The 14,893-nt window shown below is 30.6% G+C and overlaps 1 protein-coding gene across 2 annotated transcripts in view; it reads right to left on the bottom strand.

Annotated features, from left to right (window-relative positions):
- LOC114330903 (farnesol dehydrogenase-like) overlaps positions 1-14,365 on the bottom strand; it is a 131,048-nt gene extending 116,683 nt beyond the window's left edge. The window contains exon 1 of one of the 2 annotated variants that reach the window (XM_028280338.2): positions 14,197-14,365. The gene's annotated coding sequence lies outside the window, so the exon portion shown is untranslated. The remainder of the gene's footprint in view (positions 1-14,196) is intronic. The other variant, XM_028280339.2, reaches the window with a different exon arrangement.
- Positions 14,366-14,893: the final 528 nt, after the last annotated feature.

Raw genomic sequence — 14,893 nt, 5'->3', positions numbered from 1 at the left:
AAAGTAAGATAATGAAAAAAAGTGAAATATCGTTCTCCCTCGTGTCCCAAATAGGGGGTTTTTAAAAAACGGCAGCAATAATAAAAAGCGGAAAAAACTAAATTCTCATTCGAGTAAAAGCGACAAGGCGGGTTAAAGTGGTTGGCCCGCGCGAACCTGCTTTAACTATGTATGTACGTGTATGTACATTTAAAAACATGCATTCATTTTGAAAACGTTTAAAAGCGGGTCCGCGCGGATTGGCCGTAAGCGGAAACCGCTTCCACTGTGTTCGTGTACTAAGGCGGAAAAGCGGTGTAGACGAGGACGCGAGGAAAAGTGGAGTGGCTAATTGGCAAGGGTTCGGTCAATAGTAGTAGCATTGATAATAATGAGGATCGTTATGGTTCTCGAATTTTTGAGGTGTTTGTGTGGTATGCATTTATTTAAGGCTAGCTAATTTCATCACAGCGAATCAGCTTTAATGCTTATTCTCCATCATACTATTATAGTATGATGGAGAATAATAATGCAGGGCCACCGAGAGGGATGAGTAGGCCCAGGTAAAAAGTGAAGAGCAGGTTCCAGCAAAAAGAGAAGAGCAAAAAAAAACGGGAAACGTTACGGTATGTACGGCATATATTGCAATAATAATAAGTAGGTATACCTACAACTACAATTTACTTAAGGGGATGGATGCGTAGTTTCGGCTCCAATGCTATTTATATGGGATTCATTTTTTTCGAATCCTGAGAAAACTAATAAGTATTTTTGAAAAATTTAAATGCAGAATGAAACAATACGTTCTTACCGAGGGCCGAAAGTCCCTGAAAACTTCTGTAATGTTTATTTTAATAAGTTACAGGGGTGAAAAACAAAGAGAAAATTTAGTGGGCTTTTTAATTTCAAATATCTCATTTAAAAGAAACTTTTTATTTATTCTAAGGGACTTTCTACCCTCGATAATAATTTAGTCTTTCATTCTGCGTTTAAATGTTTTAAAAATATTTATTAGTTTTTTCAGGATTTGAAAAAATGGACACCATGTCCGTGGTGATATTTTCCAAATCGAACATTCGCTATTTTTGTCATTCAACGGACTGAGTCGAATGGAATATGGTGACAAAACAGTGACAATTTTAAATATTTGACATGGCGTCGGGAATATTTTGAGTTGTTGATTAAATAATATTGATATTGTATTTTATAAATAGTTGATTTAAGACGTGAACTTAATAAAAAGTTATTTATTGTTTATTATTTATGGAAGATCCAAGCAGAGAATACAGCAGGATATATTCTGTGATCCAAGTATTTTGTTGTTAAAGATGTTCAAAATTTTAAGCGTTCCATAGTAACAATATATTATTAAAAAATCACTTTATCACTTTTCCTCTTTTCTCGATTGAGTATTAGTTTTTGTTGTACAGTATTTAAATTATTACAATCACTGAATAATAACATAACAATTTTCACAGTTGGTGAAAAAATTATCATATTAATTAACTGAATTAATGATGCATTTATAGAAGTAACAGTTATCCAAGAACATTCAAAAGCCATCTCTTTAAAGTTAATGATGACATTTGTCAAGTAATGGTTACATACCCATACCAGTGAGAATTTTACTACGCGTAATTGCCGTGTAGAAAAAGTAGGGATAGCGGTAAAATATTTGCGCTCATGCCCTTAATAAATAATGATTAACGTTTGCAATATAAAATTATTAAATTATGATTGTATTTAAAATAATTAAAATATTTACAATAGATGCGCTTTTCGAGTTTTCTGATTGGCAAAGATTCGAAAAATCGCATGATTTTGCCAAATCATGCTCAATGCACAAAGTTACTAGGAAATATTGATTCCAACTTGTAAGTTTAATTTTATTTGGTAAATATACTGGAGAAAGTTGCGATTTACCAATATTAACATTGTAGAATGTTTTAAAATGAAAAATTTCCGCTATCAATTATTCTTCAGTGATGTCTTTTTTATAAAAATCGTCAAAAATCGATCAATATATCAACTTTTTTAAATATTGTCGTCATCCTCATCTTGGAATGTCCATGTGCATAAAATGTTATTTTTTTACTAATAGCGGATGAGTTTTATTTTCCGCATTAAATCTTCTATTTTATTATAAAATCTACGAAAATATTAAATCCTTCAGAGCGAAATATTGCCTCGGGCTCAAAATTATCAGTCGCATCACTAAGCGCATCAAATCATAAAAAAATCTTGGATGATTCATTCATTAAAAAAGCGTTGTTTTATACAGGGTGTCCCGAAAAGATTGGTCATAAATTATACCACACATTCTGGGGTCAAGAATAGTTCGATTGAACCTAACTTACCTTAGTACAAATGTGCTCATAAAAAAAGTTACAGCCCTTTGAAGTTACAAAATAAAAATCGATTTTTTTCAATATATCGAAAACTATTAAAGATTTTTTATTGAAAATGGACATGTATCATTCTTAAGGCAGGAACATCTTAAAACAAAATTATAGTGAAATTTGTCCATCACATAAAAATTTTATGGGGGTTTTGTTCCCTTAAACCCCCCCAAACTTTTGTGTACGTTCCAATTAGTTCATTATTGTGGTACCTTTAGTTAAACACAACGGTTTTAAACCTTTTTTGCCTCCTAGTATTTTTTCGATAAGCCAGTTTTTATCGAGTTGCGGCTTCTTTTTTAATATATTTACATAAACATTTTATGGGGATTTTGTTCCTTTAAACCCCCCAAATATTTGTGTAAGATCCAGTTAAACTATTATTGTGGTACCATTAATTAAATACAGTGTTTTTAAAACCTTTTTGCCTCTTAGTCTTTTTTTGATAAGGCACTTTTTATCGAGATGCGGCTTCTTTTTTAAAATATACCTAAAAATGTAAATTATAAATAAACTTTCAGATTATTAACAGGTCTTTAATTCGTACTTAACCATATACAATACAAATATGTGGTGGATTCGACAAATATTCAAAATATCTCGATAAACACTGGCTTATCGGAAAAGTACTAAGAGACAAAAAAGTTTTAAAAACATTGTGTTTAACTACAGGTGCCACAATAATAATTAAATTGGAACGTACACAGAAGTTTGGAGGGGTTGAAGGGAACAAAACCTCCATAAAATTTTTATGGGGTGTATAAATTTCACATTAATTTTTTTTAAGTTTTTACTGCCGTATGAATGCCAAATGTTCATTTTCAATAAAAAATCTCTAAGAGTTTTCGATACCTATATGAAAAAAATCGATTTTCATTTTGTAACTTTAAAGGGCTGTAACTTTTTTTGTGTGCACTATTGTATATAGGTGAGTGAGGTTCAATCAATCTATTTTTGACCCCAGAATCTGCGGTATAATTTATGACCAATAGTTTCGGGACACCCTTTATATCTACATATATTTTGTATATGTATGATAGTCAAGATAATTTGACGGAATTTTTTGATGATCTTTTATTATACAACTTTTTTCATGATGTGCAATGCTATTAGTAACGAAAGATTTTGGCGGCTATGCATAGATATCACAGAATAATCCAGTATCATTACCATGACTTATCAGATAATGAATATAGTGCAGCCGATATGTGAAACAATTGTGCATTTAATGATAGAAGTATATAATTTGGACCACATATACTGCACATATAAAGGTTCAAACTTGTATATGAGGCCATCTCAGATTTTGTATTTTACAAAAATGGCGGGGATTCAAAATGGCGACTATACATTGTGACTAATAGCACAATAACTTTTGAACCAGACTTCATATTTCAACCAAATTTGGTATATAGGTTCTTTTTTAATGTATAAGATCGAGGTCTTGAACCGGAAGAATAGGTTTACCATAAGTTGTGTTTTTCCTGGTTTTTATGTAAAAATATGCTGTTTTTTTTTTCAATTCTTTCACCCTGTATGTATTCATTTTTCAAATAGTTAATACGGCCATTAAAAAGAGCGTAAAAATTTTTTTAGGAAATATTTTTAACTTTTTAGTTATGTTAATTACCATTTAATAAATGCAAAATATATCTTCACATGTACCTATATGCGGCAGATTCGTGCAAATATTATAAGAACTATTGTGCATTTAATGGTAAAAGCATTTGGACCACATATACTACACATATAGAGGCTCAAATTTAGATACGAGCCCATCTCAGTTTTTGTTCCTTTTACAAAAATGGCGGGCATTCAAAATGGCGACTATACATATGTGACTAATAGCACGATAACTTTTGAACGAAATATCAGATTTAAACCAAATTTGGTACTTATATCGGTTCTTTTTTTGATGAATAATGTCGAGGTCTTGAACCGGAAGAATCGGTTTACCAGAATTTGTGTTTTTACTGTTTTTTTTTATGTAATAATATGTTGTTTTTTTCAATTCTTTCACCCTGTATATATAAATTTTTAAAAAGGGTAATAACGCCATTGAAAAAAGTGTAAATATATTTTTTAGGAAATATTTTGAACTTTTCAGTTGTGTTAATTACCATTAAATAAATGCATAACGTATGTTCACATGTACCTATGGGCGGCAGATTCATTTTGAATACCCGCCATTTTTGTAAAAGACTAAATCTGAGATGGCCTCATATCTAAAGTTGAATATTTGTATGTGTAGTATGTGTGGTCCAAATTATATGCTTCTAACATTAAATGCACAATAATTCTTATATTATTATTTGCACGAATCTGCCGCATATAGGTACCTACATGTGAAGATACGTTATTCATGTATTAAATGCTAATTAATGCAACTAAAGAGTTCAAAATATATCCTAAAAATATTTTTACGCTCTTTTCAACGCCGCTATCACCTTTTTGAAAAATTAATATATACAGGGTGAAAGAATTGAAAAAGAAACAACATATTTTTACATAAAAAAAAATAGTAAAAACACAAATTCTGGTAAACCGATTCTTCCGGTTCAATACCTTGATATTAGTTATCAAAAAAAGAACCTATATACCAAATTTGGTTGAAATCTGACATCTCGTTCAAAAGTTATCGTGCTATTAGTACATATCTATAGTCGCCATTTTGAATGCCCGCCATTTTTGTAAAAGGAACAAAAACTGAGATGGCCTCGTATCTAAATTTGAACCTCTGCATGTGTAGTATATGTGGTCCAAATTATATGCTTCTACCATTAAATGCACAATAATTCTTATAATATTTGCACGAATCTGCCGCATATAGGTACATGTGAAGATACCTTTTACACTTAATAAATGGTAATTAACATAACTAAAAAGTTAAAAATATTTCCTAAAAAATATTTTTACGCTCTTGTTAATGGCCATATTAACTATTTGAAAAATTAATACATACAGGGTGAAATATTTGAAAAAAAAAAACAACATATTTTTACAAAAAAAAAACAGGAAAAACACAACTTCTGGTAAACCGATTCTTCCGGTTCAAGACCTCGATGTTATACATCAAAAACAGAACCTATATACCAAATTTGGTTGAAATCTGAAGTCTCGTTCAAAAGTTATCGTGCTATTAGTCACATATTATGTGTATTCGCATTTTGAATCCCCGCCATTTTTGTAAAAGGCAAAATCTGAGATGGCCTCCTATCTAATTTTGAACCTTAATATGTGTAGTATATGTGGTCCAAATTATATGCTTCTATCATTAAATGCACAATTCTTATAATATTTGCCCGAATCTGCCGCACTAATAGTATTCTAATGTTGTTAAAATTCCAATTATGTGTCAAAAGAAGTGGTTTCGAAAAAGTACCATAAAATATTGTTCCTTTTTATTCTTCATATTTTTCCTACTTTCGTAATTGCTTTGGACTTGTCTTTTTTGCTTGCCTTTGAATTTCTTCTTATTGGATGCCCAGGTTATAATTGGTCAAAATAGCAAAAGATAAATCACCAATCGGTAGAAAAAGTATCGGCCGACCGCTATAAAGATGAAGTGACAACCTTTCATGGAGGTATCAATTCTCCAATGAACAAGCAGAAATTGCTTATATAGGGCTTTTCATTCACAGTCATTTGTTTCGAGCTTCTGTCATGTGTCAAATAATATTAATATATCTACGTCGTATGTTATTGGTATATGCCAATGATACAAACCAAAGACGTATGGCGTAGATATATTAATATTATGTGACACATGACAGAAGCTCGAAACAAATGACAATCGATGAAAAGCCCTATAGGGCTTTTCATCCACTGTCAATTGTTTCGAGCTTCTGTCATGTGTCACATAATATTGATACATCTACGCCATACGTCTTTGGTTTGTATCATTGGTATATACCAATAACGTATGACGTAGATATATTAATAGTATGTGACACATGACAGAAGCTCGAAACAAATGACTGTGAATGAAAAGCCCTATAGAGAAAGAAGAAGAAGGATATAATTGCATCTTGTTCGTGGAATCGTGGCTGTTATGAACGTTTTTCCGCATTTCAATATTTATTTGGTAATGAGATTGCTGATAGTTTTGCTTAAAAAGGAGTTAGTACCTACCATTTTTCCTCTGCTATTTTCAACTTTTCGACAAAAATGGTAAAAAACTGAAATTGTTGCAAATACGATTTCCTACAATTTTTCGTTACAAAGTTTTTTGTGGGGTCGATATTTTCTGAGTTAAGGAGGAAAATATTGGAAGGAGGGAAGCACAGTTATTGAATTATCTCGTTTATTGTTAACTTTACGACATGAATATATATGCAAAAAAATTGAGAGAATTATATTTTTTCTACGAGCGTGCAAAAATGTCTACTTTGGCGCACGCATTTTAGTTTAGAAAGTTTCACTTTTCCGCACGCGTGTTACTTTTCCATACGCGTGTTACTTTTCCGCACGCGGTTTTTACTTTTCCGCACGCGGTTTTTACTTTTCCGCACGCGTGTTAATTTAGATATGTTAATATGGCCTTAAAGTAATTATAATACATGCAATAAACTAATATTTAAATATTATTTACTAATTTATTTCCAATATATCTTATTGTGTTCCTGTTTTAATGAAATTAACGCGACAATTCGATGAAATAAAATTATTTTGACATAATATTCGAAAGTAAAATCGGTAAACAATAACAGTCGTTTTGAATTATCGTCATGGAAACCAAGATCGTCGTCATGCTAACTAATTATATTGAAAGATTGATTTTGACAACCTTGTCAAAGAATTAATTTGTGTATGTATTTTCATATTAATTAAATTAATTGATTAAGATTTGGTAATTTTTTAAAGACTCTTAGAAAAAATATTGTTCCTAACTCTTGCAGAAAGTCTCTTTTCCGCACTCGACTGCTTGCCGAACTCCCGCTTCGCGTCGTTCGGCAAACTGCAGTCGCGTGCGGAAAAAATGACTTTCTGCACTTGTTAGGAAAATAACTATTATACAATTTTAATCTCTTGCTAAAATCAGTATTTGAGGTCGTACGTATGCGATAAAGGAGCGAGCAGCGAGCTTAAGACCGGGAATTGGTTATATAGGATAGTGATGTAACGAATATTCGTATTCGCATTCGCATTCGCGAATATTCGCATATTTTTGCATATTCGCATTCGTATTCTCATTCGCAAAATTTGTGCGAATTTTTTGCGAATATGAATTTTAGAAAAAAAAATTTGAAGATAATATTACATTAATAAAATCAAAATCTATTCGCGTCTCATCTTTTTTTTATTAAGAAAAGGTAACTTAACCTCGTATAATCACATTATCAGCCTTAACTTTATTTTATTATTTCGTATTATTATGTAATAACGCTTAAGATTCAGATTGATTTTCACTACATATCAACTAATTTCTCATTATAAATTTATAAAACATGACAAAAATAGAAACGAATTAAAAAAACGGAATATTCGCGTTAGCATCCGCATTTGCGAATGTCGGTAGCTGATATTCGCATTCGCATTCGTATTCGCGAATGTTCAAAAAATGACATTCGTTACATCACTAATATAGGAATTGTGTTTGTTCAATATCTCGGCCAGTTTAAACTTTTTGACAAAATGGTAAGGACGCCTTAGATTTTTACAATTACAATTTCCAACAATTTCTTTTTTGAAAGTTTTTTCTTGCAGTCGATATTTTCCAAATTATGGGGGAAAATAGTGAAAAGGCATAACATTATTGTTTTTATTCAATATCTCTGCGATTTTCAAATTTTCGACAAAATGGTATGGACTTAAATTGTTGCAATTCTGATTTCCTGCAATTCCTTCTTTGCAAATTTATCGTATGGTCGATATTTTCCGAGTTAAAGGTGAAAATGACTGTATAATATTGAATTATTTCGATATTTTTAACTTTACTTGACATAAATGTACATAAACAGAAATGAAGCGAATTATAATGTGCAACAATCAACATTTAAGACCCTATGCATGACAAGCCTAACGAGAAACAAGCGATTAACAAACCCTAGACATTGACGTCATCACCAACAAGCCATAAACAGGATCAAACCTATGACTTTAATATTGATTTTAGCAAAAAAATGAAAAATATTAAAATTGTACAAAATCATAATTCTCTTCATTTTTGTTTATGTACATTCATCTCATAAAATTAATAATAAACGGTAGGTATAATTCAATAATTGTGCTTCCCTCCTTCATTCCACCACTATTTTTCCTCTTAATTCGAAGAATTGAAGAATTGTAGGAAATCGTATTCGCAACAATTTTCATTCCTACAATTTTTGTCGAAAAGTTGAAAATGACGGAAATATTGGGCATAAACGATTCTCCTCCCAACAATCTCATCATACGAAGTGCAACTTTAAGGAATTGTTTAGATATTCACTTCAATTTTTAGAAGAGTATTAAACATTTTATTACAATTACCTATTGACATTCTCATAAATTAAATATGTAGAGATTTATAAAGAACATTAAAAGCAGCTTCATAAATATTCAAATCGAAATATTGGTGATTTATGTATTTATATTTCTAGTGATGTAAGTGTCAAGTCCCGTTTCTTTTTCAATACCAACCGGTATATTTTTAGTAAGGACACCAAAAATTTTTCTAGAGGTTAAAAAGAATATGATGCGGTGTCCATCAAACACATATTTTTACAAAAGTAAAGAAGCATGCTCTATATAATGTTGACTTTATTGAAACTTAGAAGAATAGGCATTTTAATGAGCTACTGGTTCATAAGAAAATGGAGGGGATCCGAGAGATTTCAACCCTTAACAGGACACCAATGAGTAGCAAATAAAGGAACGGGCTGGTAGAAAATAGAAAAGAGAATAGAAAAAATAAATAACTAGCCCAGCAGAGAATAGCATCACTTCAGAAGTACTAAGATGTAGAAGAAGAGAACTACGTAAAAAACTTCTTGTATTTCCAGTCTAGACAAAATATAATACGCCGTAACTACGGAATTATTCCACTGGACACCACCTATAGAATACTGGCGATTATAAAACAGTTTTGCACATGTGAAAATTTAATAAACAGCTACTACCAAGGATGTTTAAGACAGATTGCAAAAGAAAGATTAAGAAATATTATAGATCAATAATCGATCAGATTGTGTTCATATTTCATGCACAGATTGTTCATAGACAAGCGCAAACTTAAAGTCTTTCTTCGTCCTGAAAGACGATTGTCTGCTATTTTTCTTTGCATAATATTTTATAGCAACATATATTTGGACTCTCATTATAATATCCGAAGTACTCCAGTTTTTTCTTCTTAATGATTTCTATAATTTTCGTGATTTTGCTGAGTTTTCATATTGTGGACTTCCGACACCTCATCTGATCCAGTAAGTGTTAAGTGTTGTAGCCGTCTTTTGTGTTTTTGATTGCACATAATATGTGCATAATACTCTGCGGTTTCCAATGACAGTTACTTTCTTTCACAATTATATAGTTGTTGGCTGTAATGATCTGGTGACAAGTGACACCATCACCTCTTCATATCAGTAATAATATCCCCTTTATTATTTTTAAGGATACTCGTTCTTGTGCTATTTATAGGGCCTGTCATGTGTTTGATTTTTTTTTGTTTAAATTAAAGCAATCATATTTTTTATCCAGATCAACTATTTCCTTGTATCTGTCGGAAGCCACCACCTCTTTTTTGTCTCTCGAATTGTCTTTCTGATATTTCAATGAATTTCTTTGTATTAATTTAGGCCTTTTGCTTTGTGTTTTCTTCGTTCTTCCATAAGTTCAATAATTCATACTGTCATCAAAGATTTTCTTTTTTTTTTTTCAAAATTGCTTGAGGGTTTACTTCAAGGTTCACCATGACCATGACATATTAAATGCTTGCCCATTTATGGTAAGTAGTTAAAGTTTCTGCATTATTTTCTTTGATTTTTCTTAAATTCTGGTTTGTTCTTTTGTTTTTCGCATACCTGTAGTCTTGTTTGAGCTGCCTTGTATCTATGATTTTCTTGTAGCTATAGCTCTTTAGAGTCTTTTGTTTCACTCATCGAAAAAAAAAAAAAACAAAAACCGGAGGATATGTCTACTCCTGTTCGGTTTTGGATGATATTGTAGGATTTTACGCCTTCTATTGATATATGATAATATAATCTATTTGATTTCTGACTATTTTTTTATTATTGTCAGCTCTTTTTACTCCTCTTTTAATAAAGAATCTGTGACTCTATAACCCGTAATAAAACTGGTGTTGTTTGATTCCGATACAAATTTGAAATTATGCGAACGTCTCTGCCATCCAAACCAAAGTCTCTTAAGATTTGATCAATACAGAGTGCTTAATATGACAAAATGCCTTTTTAAAGTTAATAAATCGGCAGTATACGTCTACAGACATATCACGACATCTTTGGTTCATCTCAAACAAGGCCTCTCTTGCCAAAACCCTTTGCAGAAACTAAACTATGTGTCACTTAGGTATTCCTCACATTTATTATACAGTGCGCTGGAATAAGTGGTACCGCCATTAACTTCTATATTATTAGCACATAAGCAAAACGCTCGTACAGGTCGATGTTTAAACTAATTATAGTACATTAGAGCATCAATTTTTCGAACTTTACGCGATCCCTCTTCAGGTGACACTCACACCTTTGACTTTTTTAAATAGGAAAGTACATAATGTGATACCTCAGTTCAAAATACTGATTACAAAAATGTATAATACCTTAATCTTTTTGAGAGCGTAGGCGCAAAATTTCGGTCGAATTCTTTTTAAATGTATTTTTTTTTTCGAATAGTGAGAAAACTAATAAGTTTTTTTGAAAAATTTAAACGCAGAATGAAAGATTACCTACATTATTATCGAGGGCTAAAAGTCCCTTAGAATACACAAAAAATTTCTTTTGAATGAGAATTTGACATTAAAAATCACAATAAAATTTTCTCTTTTTTTTCACCCCTGTAACTTATTAAAATAAACAGTAGAGAAGTTCTCAGGGACTTCGACCCCCCGGTAATGCTGTTATCTTTTATCCTGCGTTTAAATTTTTTAAAAATACTTATCAGTTTTCTAAGGACTCGAAAAAAATGAATTCATTTAAAAAGCATTGGAGCCGAATTTTTGCGCCTACACTATTAAAAAGTGTTAAAGTATTAAACATTTTTTAATCAGTATTTTAAAAGCTTTTAAATGAGGTATCACATGATGCACTTTCCCATTTAAAAAAATCAAAGTTATGCCTATCACCTGAAGATGATTCACGTAAAGTTCGAAACATTGGTGCTATAATATACTATAATAAGTTTAACAATCGACCTGTTCAAGCGTATTGCTTATATGCTAAAAATAATAAATAAGTTAATAGGGGGGTAACACTTTTTCCTGTGCACTGTATACATAGCCAGGTATTACCTTTAGAAATATTTTTAATAAATGGCTCAATAAACTGATGGTTCTGTAATCAGCACAGACTTTTGCTGAAGTCTTTTTAGGCAGTGCTATGAATAATGAATTGGATTAACCATTAGGTATGTGTCCGCTGGCATAAATGATAGTGAAAAATGATATGGCCTCTAAAAAAAGTTTCTATATTTCACTTGGAATTTCGTTAGGACCTGTAGTTTTGCCATTTTTTGATGACTATAGACTGTAGTACGATTATTAATTAGAGGCTTTAGATTAGATTGCTTATTAGGACTTTCTCACGGTCATTTTTACATAATGCAGAGGGTCCAGGTAAGACTCTGTCTACAGTATTTAACCTGAACCTACGACGACAGAATAAATTGGATACTGAGATAATTGTATATTGCAAGCAACACTACATTATTTCTGTTGAGATTAGTGAGATTAACCGTAGACCTGGATGATAACATGTTTAAAAAGAAATCTCTACAGAGAGAAAAAATGAAAATAAAAACGAAAATAGGCTTTGAAAAGAGTAAACCAATTAGAATATTGAGGATTTACAATAATAATAATAATGCTAATGACGACATGAAAATTGAAAAAAAAAAAAGAATGACAGACGGAAGAAAAGCAATAGAAACATTAAATAAATTGTACATAATGCTGCATTGTAATTGTTAGTAATTATTACATTAGTAATGTTAAAAATTATAAAAAAAAAACAAGAGGTGTCCGATATAATTTTGTCCAGACTATAACTAATTAAAAAATTATGTTTTTATAAATTCTACTAAAATTTTTTCTGTCCCAGCAGATATTATTTTAGATTTTTTGAATAATTTGAAACAAAAAAGGTGTTTTGTTATGTTTCTCTTAAGATGCTTTTTGAGTTATAAACAAATTAAAAATTAAAAAATAACGAAAAATTACGATATTCAAGGCTGAAAAACACAAGTAAAATATATTATTTTTGTAATCATCAAGTACATAAATTCAAGTTCAAACCTTATTTTATCTGGTAACGATAAGAATTTTTGCCATTTTTTTTTTAACTAATTTTTTTAATTGTTAATTAGGACGGTTCCTTATGGGAAGATTAGCGATCGGGCTGCATTAACAAATAAAAACATAAAAACAATGTTTTAAAATAAAACACACTCAAAATACTTATCAAGAACTGATAGAAAAGTTTTCAAAAATGACTTTTTCCGCAAATCGCCAGGATCTTCAAGAAATTTTGACAGAAATGTCAAAATTTCTTGAAGAAAAAGTCAGGACTTCCTTACTGTAAGAAAATGTCATTTCCTTACTGTCAGGAAATGATATTTCCGTACAGTTGTTAGTGTTCTACATAAATGATAGAAAATTATTAATAATCCATAAAACGTCTGTATGCATTTTCGTACTTTTCTCTTGATTTCTTTGGCAATAATTCTAATGAAGCAGTAATCACTGCCTCAACCAGCTCTGGAGGAGTCCCAGGAATGGAAATTTCATCATCACTTATCATTTTACTTTCGAGAACACCAGCAATTAAATTTATAAGCGTCAAGTTTGACAATTCAACCTCAATACGTTTCCATAGTAACCCAAGTAATTTTATTAGGAATTTCAAAGCACCATTTATTTGGGAATAAAATTATCGCGTTTTTTTTTTAAATTAATCAATATCTGTCGAATTTTAAACGATTTGCGGAAAAATAGTATGTTTACCTCGTAGGAAAAGCCACATTCCTGGACTCTGTGTTGCTAAGTATCGGCTTGCGCCTCGACTTAGCAATCTTCACAGTCGTCCAGGAATGTTAAGCTTTTCCTACCCGGTAAACAATGTACTATTTTTATCTATGTTTTTGAATCATGAATATGGATATTTTTCGTTTTTTTTTTAATTTTAAATTGTAAACTCGTAAACGATCAACTTAGAGACAAATTACAAAATCCCTTTTTTATTTCGAATGATCCAAAACATCTTCTAATAAGAATTTATAAAAAAGTAATTTTTTAATTAATTAAATATAGTTTGAACAAAATTATATCGGACACCCTTGTTTTTTTAACATACTAAATTACATATTAAATATTTTTTATTCATTATATTGGTGAAGGTTGTTACTATATTGGATCCTCTACTATTATTGCGTAAGAAAATAATAGAAGTAAAGTGAAGAATGTAAAATAAAACTCTACATTAAAAATAAAGCGAAGCCCTAATAAATGCAAAAAAAAAAATAACAGAAATATTTGCAAAAAAGGGGTGCGTACCGTTTTTTTTTTTCGAAAAGTTATCTAAAAATTATCAAAACACGGAAGTAAACCAAAATGTTTTTTTCTATGTTAAAACTCTTATATATATTTTCTAATAAAGTATAAACTACTCACTTCTATATTATACCACTTCAAGAGTTAAAAGAAGAGTTAACCGTTTTCACCACCTAATTTTTTCGATTAAGATCTCCAAACTTGTCTTCCGGTATTTATAGAAAAAATTCACTTACAAGAGGAGGAACTGATTTTAATTGTTTGGTTCACCAACAACTACTACATTAGGATAGTCTGCATGTGAACCGGTCGAATTTTATATGTAAACATAAAAAATGTGAATCGCGGTACGGAAAGTATTCCACCAAAAGATAAGAAATTTATAACAAGCAATTTTTATGATTTCTATTATAGAAATATAAAAGAAATAGAGATATAAAAGATGGATTCAAAGAATGCTTTAATGAAGAATGTAAAATAGAACTGGATGAAAGAAATAAGTTAAGACTCAAAATGATGCAAGTGAAAACACTAGAGATGGAGATAAAATACAACGAACAAAGAAAACGAACTAAAAGAATCATAAGAGCAAAAAAAAGAAAGTACAACGAAGATAAATTGAAATGCATAGAAGAAAACTATAAAAATGGAGAAGTCAGAAACTTATATCAAGGAGTAAAAAAATGAGAAAAATGGGTTCCAAAGAAAACCTGTACACTACAAAAGCAAAAATGGAAGGAATTTATTAAGCGACGAAGAAATACTGAACAGATGGAGAGAATACTTCGAAGAGCTTCTAAATGAAATTACCACAACA

Source organism: Diabrotica virgifera, chromosome 1 (assembly GCF_917563875.1).
Source record: "Diabrotica virgifera virgifera chromosome 1, PGI_DIABVI_V3a".
In the NCBI taxonomy this organism is placed as follows: Eukaryota; Metazoa; Arthropoda; class Insecta; order Coleoptera; family Chrysomelidae; genus Diabrotica; species Diabrotica virgifera.
The sequence above is the reverse complement of the archived record's forward strand: the minus strand, read 5'-3'. Positions and strand labels throughout refer to the sequence as shown.